The sequence below is a fragment of the Myotis lucifugus genome, unplaced genomic scaffold (assembly GCF_000147115.1).
Source record: "Myotis lucifugus unplaced genomic scaffold, Myoluc2.0 scaffold_28, whole genome shotgun sequence".
NCBI classification, from domain to species: domain Eukaryota; kingdom Metazoa; phylum Chordata; class Mammalia; order Chiroptera; family Vespertilionidae; genus Myotis; species Myotis lucifugus.
The window spans coordinates 3,035,603-3,050,578 of record NW_005871076.1 but is presented as its reverse complement, the minus strand read 5'-3'; the positions used below and the strand labels follow the sequence as shown (position 1 = coordinate 3,050,578).

The following is a 14,976-nucleotide window of genomic DNA, read 5'->3' as shown; positions in this document are numbered from 1 at the left end:
GATGAGGTTTGTAAATATTTATAAATTTAGGCACAAAATAATCTAGTACTAGTCTCACTTTGCAAAGTCTATCTGATTCATTTACGATATCCGCATTATTATTGAAGTGCCAAGCTTTCCATATCTGTCGGAACCTGTCTCTCGTCATCGTTTTACCAAAATATGGCGTCTCCGTCCATGGCTCCGTGGTCCAATAGTCATCTCTTCTATCTTTGCGCACCTGTCCCATGAGAACAATTAACCCTAAAAACTTCTTCATCTCTTGAGGGGTTATATCTTTCCACTTTAGGCTTTTTTTTGAAAGTTTGAAATTATTCCTATTTTGATTATAATACCTGTTTGACTCCTCTACAGGAAATTCAAAAAATCATCTCCGATATATAATTTCACGGCATATTCTATATTATTGATCACAGCATCTGTGTTTAATCCTTGATGCAGTAAAAAATCTTCTAAGACCGGCGGATTATCTACATGCGACCATTCTTCTCTCCCGCCTTCTATATCTGACTCCGAGTCAGAGCTGGAGCTCGAAATTCTTCGTCGCATCAATGTCGTGGGACGCGCCATTACTTCCTCATCACTAGAATCTATGTCACTGGTACTCGCATTTTCAAGATCGCTATCACAAGAATAATTGGACAACTGTCTGCACAAAACTCATCATCACTATAGTCTGAATGCTGCGACATTCTAGGTTAAAGCAAATAAAAATAATACTAACTGAAAATAGCGGTACTCCGATAGATATCTGATATAAAAAAATAATTATTATGCGAACACTTTGCGGAACGATTTTATTTTATTTGGTTAAAAAATTCTATATGAATGTCTTTATCACAATATATTTAAATATTTAAACACGTAATAATATTCACAAAACTCAAAACTAAAGACGTCCGGACACAAGAAGTATTTCTCAATAACTATTCTCTTTGCATGGTGAGATATCCAGGGATATCGGTTATAAAATGAGAAAACAATACATTGGTACCCTAACGGTATTGTACTCGACCAGCGCCATAAAGTGTTCTCTACTTACAAGGGATTTTTATGATACCTGTTACCTCAATGGGTATGAAACGGTTCGCATACGCAGGTAGGTATCTTTGTGAACAGCAAACAAACAAATATTTGGTAATACGCAGTTACAATCGGCCCGAGTTTACACGTTTCCCGCACTCCACCGCAAATCTATATGAACCGAGTTAAGACGGCTCCCGCGGAGTACGCGCAATTCACGCGAGCCGACTTAACTCGTTTCCCGCAATCCAAGTGTGAATATCCCCAGCATCTAGTCTATTGGCTGCATCTCAAGTGCTCAGTAAATATTTTTTAAATACATACTCAGCTTCAGCATGTTTTTATCCTGTCTTGTATCGTGGGTCTCATTTCTCTCATAAGAAGGCCTTGAGATACTTCATTTGCAGGGGACCAATTTTAACTCATTACATATGGTAAAATTATAGCATGATTTTAGAGCAAAATAATGTTCTCCAAGATGTAACCCTCCAGCACTTTCCATGTCCCTTTATTTGAAGATATCTGGGTAAGATCCAGCTGTCCATGTTGTTTATATCATGCCACAGCCCAATCCACCTGGATGCATTCAAAATATAGTGAAAACTATAATTGAGTGGGAATTCAACAGCCTGAAAAAGACTCTGCTTTTAATGACTAAGGGATACATTTCCAAGTAGATTTGGGATCACAACCATGGTCACAGTATTTCCTGTTGCTTAATTCACTTTTAAAAAATTTTTTTAAAAAGTTTCTTTATCATATGTCATTGAAATAGGAAAAGAAAAGAAAATTAGAATGAGACCAGTTTGGCTATCTGTGCCCAGCCGCGGGTGCCGGATTCTCAGCTCCCTGTGCTGATTGATTTGCGATGTCTCCTGAAATGATTTGGGAATGCATGGAGGAGCTGCTCCCTGTTTTTTGCTTCCTTGAGTGGAGCACATGGAGTGCTTATGGGAAATTTGGCAGGAGAACAGGGGAAGGATGATGACCTGAATTTCCACAGATTTGGAGGAAGGCATGTTTGTAACCAAAAGGGAGCCCTGCCCTTTTCATTGCCCTACTTAAAGCCGAAGTCTGTACTCTCTAGCATGACACACTAAGGCATGCTGGATCTGGAAACTGCTTTCCCTCCAGCCTCGCCCGCCTTTTTCCACTCCATGCCGGAGGCCTGATGCTCTGGGAATAACCAGTTGCACACGGTGCCCAGAGACTTGTGTACCTCTCTTCCTTTGCTTATGCCTGTTTCTCCATCTGAAATGTTTTTCTGCAGAGGTAGACTTCGCTGCCCTACCCAGCCCTGCTCTGTACATTGTGTATACTGTAGTCACAGCCTCCGAAACACTTGACTCACAAGTTTTTCTTCCTCTCTGTTATAGGACAAGCTCCTTGATGACAGGCCCAGTGTCTGCCTCATTATTGGCTCCTTTCTGCCTGGCCTGCAGTAGGTGCTTTCCCGAGGTTATCCTCTGGTGGGAGAGAGTGGAAGCCTTCACCACATAGTCACATACACACATGTAATTACAAACTGCCGCAGACTGCAGGGACTGTCCCTAATTGGGAGGGGTGCATGATATAAGAGCTAAAGGATTAGTAGAAGTTAGTTGGGTGAACCAAAAGGACACAAGGGAAGAGGTCTCAGATAATGGCATGTGTGAAGGTGAGCAGTGTACTTGGAGTTCAGGGAGAAAGAAGCCAAGGTGGAGATGAGCTTAGGAGAAGTTGCAGGGTCAATAATATAATTACATACAATGACTAATTTCTAAGTGAGGTCATTCGTCTGAGTTTCGTAACTGAACAGGCAGCACTGAAAGCCAGACTTGGAGGTTGGTAGTGGTAGAACCAGAGTGCTCCAAAGCATTTGGTCAGCTAAACCAAGTGTGTGTCCCTTTCAGTTGAATTTGAGTGTGTGCCCAAAGTTAGCTGAGAAGTCTCAGCCCTGAACTGGTTTGTAGGTTGCTGCTGCTGAGAAGCTTCCAGTGTAAATTCTCTTCTCCAACCCAAGTCCACATCATGATTCTTCCCCCTCACTGGGGGGTCTTCATACCACAGAACTTGCTTCGTCAATACCTATGGGGGCTGCTGGGCATAAGTGGTTTCTCCCATGCTCACACATCCATGAATGTCTGAAGCCACAGAGTTGTGGGTCCTACTCTCTCTCCCTCAAATATTTATTGATATCATCTTTTCTGATGCAGCTTCCATGGTGCTATCTGCTGAGTTTCACAGGCTTCCTGGGTCATGTTCCATTTAGTTTCCCAAACATGAAGTAAATTGTTCATCAGAGTCTATGGCTTGTAACCCACGTTTTTTATAAAGGGGCTTAAATATACTGTACCTTAAGATTTGTGCAGAATCCGGAGCACAGTCACTGCCTCTTTGGAGCTGAGAGCTTCCTGATAATGAGGGCCCTCCAAGGCATGAAGATGTTAATATGATTTCTTACACATATTCAAATTGAGGTGTTGGCAAGGCCACCCTGTTGTTTCAGTGGGGAATCAGAGCTGTTATCACTTGTGCTGTAAGAACTTGATTCTTTCATTGGAATTAAAGGAATTTGCCTTCAACTATAAAAGGATGAGTATCTAACCGTTGTGTTTGTTTTGAAAGCAGTTTAGTGCCAGAAAGGTGTGCCTGATAGAGTTCAGGAGACTACAGTTCCTTCTAACCCCCCTATTTACTCATGGCCTGATTCAGAATGTGCCAGCCCAGCATCTCCTGCCCTCTGCTTCCCACGCTCTCTCCACACCAGACATAGCAGCTTTCTTTGAGTTCAAATATGCCCCCACTCTCTGACTATAGGCCCTTGGTCTCTTACTTCTGCCAGAATACTTCTCCTTCATCTAATTAACTTCTACCCATTCTTTAGAACAGAGAGTGCTTCTTAAACACCTGGGAAGCTGGTTAGAATGCAGGTTCCTCTTCAGTAAATCTGGAAGGAGCCTGGGATTGGGCCTTTCTGACAAGCTCCCAGGTGCAGCTGGTGCTATTGTCCTCGGAAACTCCTCAGGTCTTCAATATATTCAAAGTCCCCTATTTCCATGCTTCCGACATTGTACACTTTTCCTTCACAGAGCACTCTTCACAACAGTATAGTTTCTGTAACTTGTGCCATTTCCTGATTAATGTTTATCTTTCCACTAAACTATGAGCCATGTAAGTGCAGGGACCACCTGTGATTTTTACTCACCTCTTTGTTCCCAGGACCAATCACAGGACAGCATATAGCATGCACTATATACATGGGGCGGGCAGATAAGTAGTTGACTGTTGTATTGGCCGTTGATGGAATGGTTACATTTATTGCTCTGAGATGACACTGAGATTACAAAACCTAGGGGTTTGGGCCAAATCGTAAAAACTTTGTAATAATCTTCATTATTTTTGAGGAAAGGGCCTCCTGAAATGTTTTAACTTTCATGTCAAACAGAAAGAACCTAAGATAATTATAGACTGAGGTTATCTCATGGTGAGTAAGTAGTACATAGCTTCTGGTCTTCATTCTGTGAAAGGGGACTCTGCCATATCAGCCAGACTCTTATTTGTGGTTCCAAAGTACTATATTCTATTTTTTATAACATTCTTTCATTGAGGTAAAATTCATAGAACAAAAATTAACAATTTTAAAGCAGACAATTCAGTGGCATTTAGTACATTGACCATGTTACATAGCCATTAACTCTACTTCCAAAACATTTTCATTGCCCCCAATGTAAACCCTGTCCAAGGTACTATCTTCTTAGCTCAGCAGTTCTAAAACATTGTGGTCTCAGCACCTCTTTGCACTCATAAAAATTGTTAAGGGCTCCAAAAGCCTTTATTTATATGGATTATATTTATCGCTGTTGACAGCACTATAAATTAGAACTGAAAAATTTTAAAGATTTATTTGTGAATTTATTGAATGATATTATTTTACTTTTTTGTAAATCTCTTTAATGTCTTGACTTAATAGAAGATAACCAGATAATATCTTCTTCATTCAATCTATTGCCAAATGTTTTATTATTGAAGGATATGAAAAAAATCAGACCACACACATATATATATTTGGAAAAGAAATATTTTAAATCACCTTGACATGTAATTTTGAATAAATTTTTTGTTAATACACTGGTACTCAACAAGTGGCAATTTCTTAAAGCTATATTGCAGTGTGGAAAATGAAATAATATCTCTGAACTTTTCACATAGGGTTGCATTAAAACCTATTGTCCTTACACTTTGAATGAATTCTTTACCCATGCACGATTTTTTGAAAATGTACATCAGTTATTTAGAAAATGTTGGTTCAAGAAGTTACACAGACCTTTCAATGTGGACATTCCATCATACCATACTTTTTAAAAAATCACATTTGTTATCACCACTAATCTCATTTTTAAAAATCATTAAGAATTGGAAAGCTTGTCAAGCTCATGGTGTCAAGTCCAAGTTTTTAAAAATTGTACTTTTTTAATTGAAAGAATGAATTCGATCACTGCAACAAATACTGTCAGTTGTTTACTTTGAAGTGACAGGCTCACTTGGTTTATTTTTGAGAAATGTCTGCCAAATACTGAAACCTGAGTAACCAGAGTTGGTCAGTTTTAAATTTCAAGTTGTTCTTTCGAGTTGAAATGGTGTTTCATGAAAAAAGAGGTTAGTTTAGTTGCATCTCAAACAATTGCACAACTGCTTTCCCACAAGTCAATTTTGGTATATATTGGAAGTACTTTCTGCATATTTTCTATTTCATTCCAATATATAAAACGTGCTAAAAGGTCAAGTTTTAATAAAATTATTAATTTTTACTGTTTTATCAGGTGTGTTTTTGAGTAAAACTGGGCTTATTTTTATTTTTTTAAACATGTGAGTTTGTGGTGGTTAAGAATACAATGACTATTGATACAGCTTGGTACCACTGCCTAGTATATGTTAGGTACCAGTAGTTTTACTGATCCTTGCTTTTACACCTTTTGAACCCCTGAAAAGATCTTGGAGACTTCTCAAGAGTTCATGACTATGCTTTGTTAACCACTGTCCTAGTTAAATAAAAATCACAAAATAGCCTTCTAATCACTTGCTCTTCCAGCCACTTCTTATGAATTCTATACCTGACTACAGTGTAAGAATTAGAAGACATTTCCTTGTGGGTATACTAAAGCAAATTTACCTAATTCTATAAAAGTGGAGTACCTGAGAATTTGGCAAATTCTATCAAAGCAGAACTAACTTTAAAATTGCCCCTATGTTGCCTATTAACATCTAAGATTTTTTGATTCAAATATCTCCAACTTATTGGGCTTGATGACACCTTTAGTGGGAATTTTTATTTTATAGATTATACAAATTGGGAGATTTTTCAAAATTAATTTTTATAGAATTCCAATTTTTATAAAACATTATTTCAAACTCATCAGGTTCCTAAGTTCTCAAAATTCTTTTTTTAAATTAAATCTTTATTGTTCAGATTATTACAGTTGTTCCTCTTTTTCCCCCCAATAGCTCCCCTCCACCCGGTTCCCACCCCACCCTCTGCCCCTACTGCCCCCACTGTCCTGTACGATTATTTTCCAGTCTCTTCCTGCACCCCCCACATCCGTTCCCCCTGAGAATTGTCACTCCACTCCCTTTCTATGCCCCTGATTCTATTATATTCACCAGTTTATTCTGTTCATCAGATTATTTATTCACTTGATTGTTAGATTCACTTGTTGATAGATATGTATTTGTTGTTCGTAATTTTTATCTTTACCTTTTTCTTCTTCTTCCTCTTCTTAAAGGATAACTTTCAGCATTTCATATAATACTGGTTTGGTGGTGATGAACTCCTTTAGCTTTTTCTTATCTGTAAAGCTCTTTATCTGACCTTCAGGTCTGAATGATAGCTTTGCTGGGTGAAGTAATCTTGATTATAGGTTCTTGCTATTCATCACTTTAAATATTTCTTGCCACTCCCTTCTGGCCTGAATAGTTTCTGTTGAGAAATCAGCTGACAATCTTATGGGTATGCCCTTGTAGGTGACTAACTGTTTTTCTCTTGCTGCTTTTAAGATTCTCTCTTTGTCTTTTGCTCTTGGCATTTTAATCATGATGTGTCTTGGTGTGGTCCTCTTTGGATTCCTCTTGTCTGGGGTTCTCTGTGCTTCCTGGACTTGTAAGTCTATTTCTTTCACCAGATAGGGGAAGTTTTCTGTCATTATTTCTTCAAATAGGTTTTCAATATCTTGCTCTCTCTCTCTCTTCTTCTGGCACCCCCATAATTCGGATGTTGGTATGCTTGAAGTTGTCCCAGAGGCTCCTTACACTATCTTCATATTTTTGGATTCTTTTTTCTTTTTGCTTTTCCAGTTGGGTGTTTTTTGCTTCTTCGTATTTCAAATCTTTGACTTGATTCTTGGGATCCTCTAGTCTGCTGTTGGATCTCTGTATAATATTCTTTATTTCAGTCAGTGTATGCTTAATTTCTAGTTGGTCCTTTTTTATATCCTCGAGGGTCTCTCTAGATTTCTTGAGGGTCTCACTAAATTTATCAGCGGTCTAGAAAATTCTTGAAAAACCTTATAAGTGTGGTTTTGAACTCTATATCCAGTAGTTTGCTTTCCTCCATTTCTGTCATTTGTGACCTGTTTCTTTGTCTCTGCATTTTGGCTGCTTCCCTGTGTTGATGGAGTGGCTTTCTGTGCTAGGTGTTCTATAGGGCCCAGTTGCTCAGCCTCCCCAATTACCTGAGGTGGACACTCTTGGTGCACCCCTTTATGGGCTTTGTGCACAGTCTTGTTGTAGTTAAGCCTTGATTATTGTAGGTATCACTGGGAGGAATTGACCTCCAGGCCAATTGGCTGTGAGAATCAGCTGTGTCTGCAGTGGGAGAACTTCTGCGCTGGAGACACCCTTCTGGGGCAAGACTTGCTTCAGTGGGGTTTTGGTGCTCACTGAGTCTGCCCCCTGAGTGTGTCCCTTATGGATCTGAGGCGTTGTAATCTGGATGGTCCCACTCTGACCACTGGGTACACTAGCTCTTGGATCTCTAAAAGATTCAAGAAGTGCTAATTTAGCCTCTGCCTGAGGCTACCCAGCAGGAGCTATGGAGAGATCTGCAGATTCCTGTTCTTTGTTTGGGGTTTGGAGGTGCCCAGATGAGGCCCAGCTGTGAAGCAGTGCAAGCTGCTGTGGGGCCTTGGGCCTTCTTTTGGATGTTCTGGGTCTCTCTAACCCAGCTGCAGTTTGTTAGGTAATTTTAGATTGCAAAGGGCCAGGCCATTCATATGCAAAAGCCTCTGCGCACAGCTTGGGTGGGGAGGGGTCTCGGAATCAACAGGGTGGAGCAAACAGCTATGGCTGATCCTCAGCCCTGCCCTACAAGGCCCTGGGTCTCAGTGTCCCGTGGTAGCTGCAAGCACCTGTGAGAGAAAGCCACCCTTGAGTTCCGCCTGATACCAGACAGTCCAGTTTCTCACCATATGAGTCTGGGTCCCCAGAGACTCACCCAACTGGAGTTCAGAGCCTACGGGAGCTTGAGACTCCCTCCTGATTGAAAAAGACAACCATGTCCTCAGTTGCCAACCCTTTCCACGTGAGCCTCCATACCTCTGCACTTTACTTCCGCACCTCCTCTGAGTCTCAGTGTGCTTTTCTTTTTCCTTCTATTTGTAGAATTCCCACTCAGCCAGCCTTCCTGTGGTTCTGGATGATGTCCATTTTGTCTTTTAGTTGTATTTTTGAAGTGGTTGTGTGAGGCAGCAATTTCAGGTGTTTACCTATGCCGCCATCTTGGTTTTTCTCCTCGTTTTTACTCTTCAGAAGAGCTGTTCCTTCATGGCCCCTTCTCAAATTTTTTTAAAATTTGGGATCCTAAGTAAATAATTTGGAGTTTCAAAGCTTAGAATTCTCATTTTAGGTTCTCTTTAAATTCATTTTGTTCTAGAAATGTGCTTGGTATATATGACCATAAGTTATTGTTAGTGTTCAAACAATATAAATTTCTTGATCTTGCATTGGATAGCATATCTGTTATGACTTTTTTAAATGTTATTTTCCTCCAAGCATACAATTTCCAATCTGACTTTAACAAAATCATAAGGTGATTTTTATTTTTTTATTTTGCTACTTTTTTATAATTATTTTGCTCTTAATGGTGTATTCAAGTTTAACTTCAAACCAATTCCAGGAGTAATCAATGAGGGGATAGTTGACTATAACGTCAGTGTGAAACATTTTGAATTGTCTACTTTCAAAAGCTAGCGTGATTTTAATCTACTTTAGAAAATGGAAGTAACAAGTCCCTGCAATATTAACACCAATGGGTAGATGTTTTAGGAAAAGAATATTCAGCTCATTATATCATGAAGAGAAAAAGAGTATGAGGATTGGATTGATTCATAGCTATAACTTCTTACCTAGGTGACCTTGAACAAATAACTCAATTTTTCTGAGCCTCAATTTCCTCATCTGTCAAATTGGAATAACCCCTTCCTCATGAAAATTGCATTTAATAGTATAGCATATATAAAGAAGTTAACACATTGCTTTAAACATGATAGATCCTCAATAAATAGTTAATGTATAGTTTTAAAATTTTTTTCTTAAATATGACTTTTGTAAAAGTGTAGAATAAGCACATGTTCAAAGATTTATGAGGCTACCAGTAGAAATATAACGCTAGTTGAAAAGAGGATAGGAGAGACTTATTTATATAATTAATGAAAGAAAGAACACTGAAAATAAGCTTACTTTGTTAGATTTAGAAGTGAGTAATGCTCTATAAGGCAATAATACCTTAACTCTTGACTTTATCTTTTCTGCTGGATAGAAGTTATTTGCATCTCTACCAGACAAAACTAATTTACAAACTTATCAATTTGAACTCAGGTTGAAATCTGTCTTCACAGAGTCTGATTCCTCCTGGTAGTAAATAGTAAGTCAGCAAAAGTTTCATTTCCATAGAATATTCATTAATAAAGGCCTGCTGACAATGTAGCTGTCCCAGTCAAGTAGGGGAGGGTGGGGATAGAGGTATGTAAAGTCATCAGTGTCAGTTAACTTGGGTTTTAAAATCATGTGGAAATGAAATGACTTTGAGGGTTGAAGGAGTTAGAACTGAGACCCTTACCTTAATCATGGATCTTTGACAGACTTCACCCTCATTGAAAACAAAGACTAGATTTAAAAACACACACACACACACACACACACACACACACAAAGTTATTTTCTAGAATAGGGATACAATAGGGAATTTATTGTTCTATCTTAGCCTGGGATCTCCAAGGAATTTTATAACCACATTCAAATATATTCTACCAATATCACTCAGTGATGCTCCTTGAATACAGGCTGAAGAATATTTACTCAACCTATGGTGCCTAGGATTTCCATAAACAAAGCTCTTTTGCAAAGTTCAAAGTTATAAACACACAGGAAATAATCTAAATATCGATTAGAGTCAGTGGAAGCAATGTATAGGAATGTCAAAACCCATGAACTTCAAATAATAAAACCAATAATAGAAAAATCCCAGAGACTGTATAATAATTGCATTTAAAATTGGGGGAAACATAAAGAATGGATTTCCAAGCAAAGGAAGAGGAAGAGTTAGAAAAAACAAATAAAACTTTTTTTTTAAATCATTAAAATTTAAAACTCAGACTAAATGAAGCTGACGAGTGATTCAATGAACAGAAAGATAGACCTTAGAAAATTGCCAGGATGCAGTCTAGAGAAATAAAGAAGTAGAACACATTTGAAGAGACATAGAAGAGAGAATGAGAAGGTCTAAAATATGTCTGGAAGGAGGAGTTCTAGAAGATGAGCTAAAGAGAATGGGAAAACGTTATAATTGAAGAGACACAACAGCTGAGAATTTTCTTAAATTGAGAGACATGAAGCCTCAGATTCAATAATCACACCAACTTCCGAAAGGAGAAATCAAACAAAGTCTACACAAACCACATTCTAGAGAAGATGCAGCACAATCTAGACAAAGAGAAAATCTATAAAGAAGATTTATTGAATAGCACATAAGAGCCAAACAGCCATGGCCTACATTGCATTAGATAGTAGTGAATGAACTTCCTTTTATTAGCCTTGCCTTGGCATCATAAGTTCTAGTACAACACTAGCAAGTTGAATGATGCAGTCTTTCTTCTCTTTGAACTTCTCTGTTGCAAACACAGTTTTAGATTGATATCCTAGGTATGGCCTTTCTGATTGAACATTTAGACATCATTTGTTCCACTTATCACCTTTAATTTTAGTCTTAATCACTTCTAGTGGTCTGAGTTGGGGGCATAGAACCAGAATAGTCAGTCGCTGTTTGGCAGTCACCATAAGGACTTCATTGGCTTTGGGGGTAGAAAGTGAAATCTCTCCATCTTTCATGTGGGCTTGACTTTCCTAATCTCTGTTGCTTCTCTTTTCTATGTATCTCCATCTTCTGGACATACATAGCGGTCTGAGGCTAGGCCTAACTTTGAAAGCATCCCTGAGAGGGAGTCACATGCCAGGACTCCTCACTCATGGACAATCACAACAAAGTTGTAAGAATGAGAATGAGTGCTGGCAGGAGGGATGCATTATTATAGATAAGTATAGTACAGACAACTGCTCCAGTCTTGCTATAACATTCTTCATTTCTTTCTCACGATTTTTCATTTTGTGTCCAATGCTGAGTACCAGCAAGTTCCATTATATAGGGTTTGGACTTCTGTACCACTCTCAGTTCCTCTCCAGGGGAGCAATCCTTACATGTGTCTTTGACTGGGCCTCCAGACAGTTCTCCCTCCTTCCTTTGGTTTCTGTTAACAAAAGGGGATGGTTTTCTTATCCCTTTGGTGACTCTTTCTCATCAGCCATCACCATGACTGCTTTTCCTCCCTCTCCTTTCCTCACATCCGACCAGACAGTGCTTTGGTGGTTGTCAGACCTAATATCCTTCAGAGAATGTCTGTCTTTAATTACTTTTCATTCTTTTTCCCCACTAACCTGAACACACACACACACACACACACACACACACACACACACACACACACACACACTGTTGCTTTAAATAGTTGTTTCCTAGGCCCTCTGTCTGGATGATTAATTTTTTTGGTCATTGCTGTAATTGAAATGCCCACATTTCAATTTCTGCTGCGTGTGCTATCAAGCATTTAACTGGGCAGGACAGAGAGAGAAGCAGGAGGGGAGGTGATCATGAAGCATAAAAGCTTTTTATTTTCATAATGGCTTGGAGCGTGCCCTTTCTAAAAGGGGGGAAAGCAGCTACCATGGCAACAGGTTCTAGCTTGGGGGGACTCTAGTGGCGCTGGTAGTACAGGAGTCTGGAGAGTGGGGAACAATAACCAGGAGCAGCAGTAGCCTCCAGCAGGTTTCCATCTAGTGATTACCACCATTTTTCATAATTGAGGCTATTTCATATATAGATGTGTAGATTGGTGGTGCATTTGCTTCTGAGTGGCATAGAGAGCTGTGAGACAACAGAACCAGGAGTCAAGGACACAGCAGCCTTTAAGCCCTTCTCTGTTCCTAACAGAGAACAGGTGCCTGGGTGGGGACACTGCTCTGCTCCTGTATGGACACTGTCCTTTCCAGCCCTTGCCAGCCTTCATCTTCCCCCTCCTCTTTCCTTCCCCCACCTCAGGCCTGGTGCCCTTCTGCTAAAGGTCAGAGTATGAATTATCTCCAGTTAGGTCTTTCTAAAAATGCCACTTCAGTCACTTTCAGAGGTTCAACTTCTCTGAACCTCAGCATTGGCCCTCAAACATGCAGAAAAAGTATACGTTTTTGAACTGTTTTTTGAGCAAGTACTATCACAGGGATTTTTTTCTCTCTCTCAACTCAGAATGCTGATCCTAACAAAGCTTTCATGCTTAGTTCTGCTCACCGCTGACTTCCTGCTGGACTTAAATGGCAAGATCTGCAACGTCAGTTCAGTAGTCACAGCAGATTCCAAAAGGAGAAACAAAACAAAGTCCACACAAGTGCACATCCCAGAGAGGCTGCAGAGCACTCTAGACAGAGAGAAAAATCTATGAGGAAGAGCTCTCAGACAATAAATAAGAGCCTAACACTCATGGCCCACAATTCAAAATTGGTCTTCAGGGCCTGGCAGCCCGGTTACAATCTGTGCCTTTTATATCGCCCACCCAGGCTCCAGGGAAACACTGTTTTAGTGCACAGCTAATGGAATGCCAAAGCAGAAAGCTTCATTTCTCAGCAAGGCCTACTTCACTGATAGCATTCTCTGTGTGTACTCATCAATCTGCCTCTTGGAGGCTTCTCTTAAATTCCTTCTCTTCCTTTTCCTCCTCCTCATCATTCCACTTTGCACAGCACTGAATTATTTTCAGAATTTTTTCACCCCTCTTCCTCACTTTGTCCTCACACCCTCCCGATGAAGTAGATCAGGAAGGTACTATGATCCTTTTTTGTCTCTGTGGCAGCCACAAACATTTATGTGATGCCACAGTCACTGGGATAGGTGGGAAATACTGAGCTCAGAGGAGCTATTATCCTGAGGCTCAAATCCTTTCATGTACCTCGGCCTTCAACCTGAAAATAACCCTCACACATATTTAGTGAGCATCTTTCCTGCTAGTGCTGGGCATGCACTGGTGAACAGGGCTTACAGACCAGATGAGGGGGATATGAGCATCATTTCCCTCCCAGCTGTCTTTATCTGTAGATCTAGGTAGACACCAGTGCACTACTGCACCAAGTGCTGAGTCAGGGAACTTCACTCTTACCTGGCTTCATAGAGAGGGATTTGATTATCTCAATAATATTGTTCTTCCCCATTAAATTTCATGAAAGATATATGGATTTATAAATGTATAGGAATACTTAAATAGGTGTAGAACTGTATTTATTTTTAAAAATGTAGAAGTTAGGTGTCATCCTTGTCTGGTATGTCTTATTATTTACCTGTTACTTTTGATCTGCTTTACTGGAAACTAATTTTTATGTCTGGGCCCTTAATAAAGTCATTGGTTCAATAAACAGTTGGGAAAAGTTCAATATCATTACTAATCTAAGAAGTGCAACTTCAGATGAGAGAGGCACAATATTTTTAATACTTACGAAAATTTTCAAAGTAATAAAACCTTAGGGCTCAGAGAAACAGGCATGCTAAAACATCCCAGGTGGAATAAAAATTGATATAGCTCTCCCAGGTAACAGTTTGGTAATATGTATTAAAAATATTTATATCCTTTCATCCAGAAATTCCATTTCTGTGAATTCTAGAGAACGAAAAATGTACAAAAGCATTTATGTACATATAAGTTCATTTAAATGTTATTGAAAACAAAATATTGACAACAATCTGAATGTTCAGTAATGGGGGATTTTTTAAATAAAGGAATATCCATAGAGTAAAATCCTATACAGTGGGGCCTTGACTTATGAGTTTAATTCGTTCCGTGACGGAGCTCGTAACTCAAATTACTCGTATGTCAAATCTTAAAGTGAACGAGTGAGACACGTGATGCTGGGCTCATGTTGTGGCGTTCACTGTGACGTTCGCTGCGCCAACTAGCGGTGGGGTATCTGAAGCTGGCTCGTAACCCGAATTGTAGCTCGCAACTCAAAGCAAAAAATCGGCTGAGAGACGGCTCGTATCTCGAAAAACTCGTTAGTCGGGACACTCGTAAGTCAAGGCCACACTGTATAACCTTAAATATGTTGAATAAGACAATGGATATTTGAAAAGTTCATATAAGGTAGTAAAAACAGGTTATAAAACTAGGGACATGCAGTGTGATTCCAGGTACTTGCGCACAGTAGGACATACCAAGTACAGTAGGTCCTCGGGTTATATCGGAGATCTGTTCCTACAGGGCATTGTAAGGCGATTTTCGCCGTAAGTGGGAACCCACCTACACAAGCACCTACGTCACTCACAGGGAGCACATACACAGCAGTAATGAAGTCAAACAGTAAAAAAAAAAAAAAAAAATTAAAAGAAAGATA

The 14,976-nt window shown here is 39.5% G+C and overlaps 1 protein-coding gene across 1 annotated transcript in view; it reads left to right on the top strand.

Moving 5' to 3' along the window:
* The window catches only part of ARHGAP26 (Rho GTPase activating protein 26), a 406,595-nt gene that overhangs the window by 269,229 nt on the left and 122,390 nt on the right, over positions 1-14,976 (top strand).